This window comes from Anabrus simplex, chromosome 1 (genome assembly GCF_040414725.1).
Source record: "Anabrus simplex isolate iqAnaSimp1 chromosome 1, ASM4041472v1, whole genome shotgun sequence".
In the NCBI taxonomy this organism is placed as follows: Eukaryota; Metazoa; Arthropoda; class Insecta; order Orthoptera; family Tettigoniidae; genus Anabrus; species Anabrus simplex.
In genome coordinates this window covers 1,052,692,919-1,052,698,918 of record NC_090265.1, presented here as the reverse complement: position 1 = coordinate 1,052,698,918, position 6,000 = coordinate 1,052,692,919, and positions in this window count along the sequence as shown.

Sequence of the window (6,000 nt, the reverse complement as noted above, 5' to 3'; positions counted from 1 at the left end):
GCAGGCACTCTTGTCGCAATTTCCTGAACCTGGCGTCGTTCGTTTACATTTCCGGTTTCAGAATTTTCATTGGAGTCCAGTATTGTATTTTTCACATCATTAATATTTTTTACAGAGTTTGAAACAAGGCAACGAATTTTTGCTACTTCTGTCTGGCGATTTTGAAGTTGATTGTATAAAATATCAACATGAGGCATGATATGATGAAGGAATTTCAGCCAGAAGTTGAACTCTTCATCCTGAAGGTACTTGTACAAAGCCGATGCTTCTTTGACTGTGGTGTCACTTGAAGACTCAGATTCCATCAGTAGGTCAAAGCAATTAATTAAAGTACCTTTTTTCTCGAATACAGTATTGATTGTTCTCGATTTAAAATTCCACCTTGTGGCTCCAGCAGCAGGTATCCGTTTAGCTACACAAGAATCTAAAACAGACACTCTTTGGGGTGATCGGGAAAAGAATGCCGGTATTGAAGACAAATTTGCAAAAAATATTCTTGTTTTCGTGTTTTGCTTAGCAGCTCTCTCCATTATCAAATTAAGTTGGTGTGCAAAGCAATGTATAAAATGGGCGTTTGGGTACACTTCCTTAACTCTCGTCTGCATGTCACTGACGGCACCACTCATAACAGACGGGCCATCGTATGTCTGGGCAATGAGTTTATTCTTCTTATCTTTCAGAATAACGCCAAGCTGGGAAAGAATACATTTTGAAATAGCCTCTGCATTTCGACCATGAGGATTAAAATATCCCCAAAACCGTTCTGCAGCATTACCTTGCGAACCACAGCACCTTATCACAAGAACAAGCTGAAATCCATCCGACACATCCGTCCTTTCGTAGGTTACGATTGCTAAAAATTCAGACTCCGATACCTCTTCCAAAATAGCCTCTCTGCATACATCCAGCATACACTGTAACAATTCTTCCTGGATCATTTTTGACGTTCCTTTGAAACACGAAGCACTCTCTATATCTGATTTTAAAACAGACTCCAATTCACTCTTGTATTTGGTTAAATTCAGAAATATACCAGGATTCTCGGAGTCTGGCCTCTCGTCATGTCCTCTCAACGCCAGTCGCTTGACCCATAAAACTTAACACAGTTTATTATTCTGTATAGTACTTTCCGATTTTTGCTTACTTCATTGTTATGACGCTGTACAGATTCCTCATAGGCCTTAATTAAACCCCGGCGCGCATCTACGGAAACTAGAAGAGTTAAGTCTAGCACACTGTTCACATGTTTTTCTGATTGTTCATGTTTCTTTATTTTATTACTCTCTTCAGATCACAAACTCCTCATCAACCCACGCACTGTTTGCTCCTTCACTGGCACTTCCGAAAAAAAGGCACAGGAAACAAAAAAGTGCATTTTGAGCTCCGCACCCACACAACCATTCATGTTTAATATATACATCTGGATTGAAAATTATTGTGTACTCTTTGTCACGGCTCTTACCAGTCTGAGAGATTTTCAATTCAGGGGTAGGTCTTCCTCGAGCTTTAATATCACACTTTTCATTTAGGGTTAAACTGTTAAGTTTGATAGTTTTTGAAAACTGCACTGAGTTAACAATACTCATGTCGATGTTCAAACTTCTTCTATCGCGAACGTTCGATAACAAATAAGACACACTGGTCTGCAATGCATGCAGACCGCTAGAGCGGGATTTTCGGGCGCCTTATAGCGCACACAGAGGAGGAAGCGGATTCAAAGCCTTATGGCCATATAACAGAGCTACGTCCTGGCATCGCCCTCTAGTATACCTCTCAGCCTTCCCACTTCGCTTGGCTTACATGCTTCTTTGCGAACATCTCGTAGGGGCTACTTTGGCCGCTGTGGCGCTAGAAGCGTGGACGAGACCCGCGCTGAAGGCACGTTAGGAACAACAAGAAAGAGGGAGTAAACAATGTATCGAGTGTCGTTTCTTTATGTAGTTTACTGAGATTATGTTGAGTTGTTGATTGTTCATGTTTCTTTATTTTATCACTAAGTCTCTTCATATCACAAACTCCTCATCAACCCACGAACTGTTTGCTCCTTCACTGGCACTTCCAAAAAAAAGGCACAGGAAACAAACAAGTGTATTTTGAACTCCGCACCCACACAACCATTCATGTTTAATATATACATCTGGATTGAAAATTCTTGTGTACTCTTTGTCACGGCTATTTATTTCATCATAAGACGGTATGTAATGGTAGTAATTTATTAAAAGTAATTACAAGGCATGCTTAAATCTCACGCACCGTTCGAGTTTCTCATACCTTTTTAATGTAATTTCTTACTTTACTGAAGGCTATCGTAACTTTTTTGCTTTAATTAGTTTTTGCTTACGATCTTGCCATAGGCTACATTAACTTGGCATATTAATGCCCTATTGCAGGTTTCTTTCTATCAATAGCAATGTTGTATTGCTGCGTGCCCTGCTGCACAAGCCGGAGTAGTAAAGTGAAAGGAGTATCATTTCACGAATTTCCCAACCGAACTGACCTCAGAGAACAATGGTTTAAAGCTATATCAAGAGCAGACTTCAGGCCCAATTTAAATTCGAGATCTTCTGTGGTATAAATAATTTATTTAATGCGCACAATGTGCAAAGAATTGATATAAACATATTAATCTTCGTTACAAAATTTCACCAGCGATTCTGATCGCTGTTTACAGCTTAAAACATGGTACTTAGTACAGTGTGCATCATATCTTGAACATACACAGTTCAAACCTGGTTCATGATAATGCTTTATATTACATAGTTCATAATGGAACCCATGAACGGAGAAACTTGTCAGCAGGTGCAGCAGTTCATGTCCACATTGAACCCACTCGCTATTTAGCATGGCATCGGTAGAGTAGAAATCTTCCCAGATGGCAGCCTTCTTCGATCGTAGGTCTCGAAGCAGATGTATATAGGGCGTTTTTGCTGGAAGTAACAACTGTAGCCTTAGCTCTTCCACATAAAATCCCTCTCAGCATAGCTCATACACCAGTCGGGAAGGAGAATATTTGGAGAGGCACAGAGCCCGTTTCAAGTAGTTTGCCTTCAACTTCTCGATTTTATCTAACTGTTTCATACTCAAATGTTCCCAAATGTTTTCCAAGCCATATGTTGCTATAGGGCTGATTTTTAGATGAAAGAATTTTATGGCTGTTTCTAAAGACAAGTTTCTCAGATGTTTAATGTCAGATATTGCTTTCATAGATGCATTTAGACGGTCCATGAGATGGAGGGTGAAAACATTACCTAGGGTTTGAAAAATTACACCCAAGTATTTAAAATGCTGTGACGGACGCTTATTACAGTTACGGTTAGGTTAATGATCACTGTGATGTTCGATTTTATATATATATATATATATATATAAAATATGGGATCAAATTCAACACTGTGATGGTGCGCTTGTACTGGGGGAGTAATAATACATACCAATGTGCTAAGTGCCACACGTTTATACATGGGGAGTAATAAATACATCAAATAATGGCAGTAATCCGCAGCACATAGGGGACCCAATTAAGTATAGACACAGTAACGTAGTAACAAGCGGCACCAAATAAGTATAATGAAATAATGGCACAACGACCAAATGGGTGACGAACACAACTCAAGAAGAAGTAAGGGGCTCAGAGCAGAGAAATCTTTCAAGCCCCAATCTTACAGGAGTCACTCCACAGAAACACTGTGACGTGCTGTTATACAAGGGCGAGTTATAATAAAAACAACATAATCCTGTGACGTGCCGAGTTGCAAGTTAACTTAAAAACACTGTGACATATGGATCACTCAATTAAAAATACAATACAAACACACTAGCCCCAGAAAATTAAAATCAAAATATCACGATGGCTAAGTAAGTAAAAATAAAATACCCAGTACTAGTTTCAGGTTAGGTTAAGAATGACACACCATACACGTACACCCACAACACAATTTCCGCAGTGGTGTCGCCAAGCACAAGGTAATTTAAACGGCAGTATTAAATTAACATGCAAAAACAACTTACCTCAATGGGTAAATTAGTGGAGAGCGAGCTAGGAGTGGATCTTGCAACGTGACCTTAGTATCAGTACCAACTTACCAATTTCAGAGTATAATTACCAACGTTGTCTCAAAGGATAACACAGTATTAGGAGCATAAAATTTAATAAAGGTATATGAAGGTTACAAGGTTAAATGATCTGCGTTGTCTTTTTTTGAAAAATATTTGATAAGGAAAGGAACAATAGGTAAAATTATCAGGGAAATGAGGAGAGAAATGACACCAGAACCTTAGTACGGAGCAAATACCTTTAAAGTATCACAGGAGCTGAAATCCGCACCAGGAAGAGAGGGCGGAATTCCCGAAACTAATTAAAGAAATCCGATGATTAAACAAGGACTGATCATATAGTCATTGACACCAAAGCACAAGGCCATGCAATGGAGTGAAGACTCCAACTTACTAAACTACGTATTATTTCAAAATCAGCAGAATCAAAGACTTGACACAAAAGGTCAACCAGAGAGGTGATATCCAATATCAACGGTATCACCTTAAAATCTCCAGGCCGAAGTTCACAGGGAGAAGAACACACACCCTAATTCAATATTTTCATACGTAGAAGGTAAAGTTTATAACAGAGATTATCGCAGATAATCCGCAACAAAACTAGGATGAAAATAGTAACAGGTAATTAAATATCCAACCAGCATATGAAGGGTAGATCTCACATGAAATCGAGACCTACGTATCACGCCACCAAATCCAATCAGTCCCAACTTCTTCTTTTAAACAAAACATCAAACAATAGTCACCAAGGGGACCCCAAAGAAACATAAAACATGCGGACAAAACATGTGACAAATCACCGCAATAAAGGTGGTTTCATTTTTCTCTTTACATACCGGTGCGGTACTTCTTTACATTAAATGATAGTCATTTCCAAGGTTAGCTTCCCCAACAGATGGGTAAAATACATGAAACATCTTTCAGTATTTAAAGTGAAGATGAAATAGTTCAATCTAAGAATTGGGCAAGATTTCCCATAAAACATGATATAATACGAGTGGTATCTGACATAAGCAGAATTAATACCTGCGAAATTCAAGATGCAGAGATACAATGGCAAGGTACAAGTTTGAAAGCCTCCTAAATGGAAAGGCGTACAGAAAATTACAGACCTTGGTAAATTTTTAAATCCACAAGCAAGATGGAAAAGGAGTTTTAGAAAAGGGTCAGTAATGAAATTAAGAACACATCTAAGAATATGATATATACTAACCGGAATACCAGAATAAGATGGGAGGTTGGAGGAGAATGCAGATCAAACCATAAAAGGATAAAATTTACATATCAGTAGTTAAATAATGGTAAAAATAAAACTTTAACAAAATTCTCCCCAAAAGGGGGTGGAAACCGGGATAAACCCCAGAAAAAATACCGGAGACTACATTGCACGTCTGTTTCGTAGAAAGATCAGGCAATAACTACCAACATGGCTACCCCCAACACTCACCAAGGCCATCCACATCCGCTCAGCCATACCAAGAAGGGGAGGGGATAGAGCCATACGTGCAGAGCACATTACAGGATTACACGGACAAAGGTCCATACAGTTCTGTTTACATGTTGAGAGGGACTTGAATTAAGAAATTCATATGTTAAATTATCCTCACAATGATTTACGGACTTAAGTTCTTGGTCTTCATAAAAGAAGTTTCCATGAGCCCCCCCTCTTCTAAACTTCATGGACACTGTTTTTTCTACATTCAGCTTGAGCTCATTTTTATTTTTCCAATCTACTATTTGGTTGAATGATTCCTAGAGTTCCTTCTCTGACGTTGATGTTTAGACCATATCATTAGCGTACATTAATAGTTTGACGCTTTCCTGGTTTACCAAATCCAATATGTCTGCTGCCGCATCAATGAATAGTAGTGGACTTAATGGGTCTCCCTGTAATACCCCGATAGTTTGTTCCAAAATTATGGATTTGGTAATACCATCATCTACTTC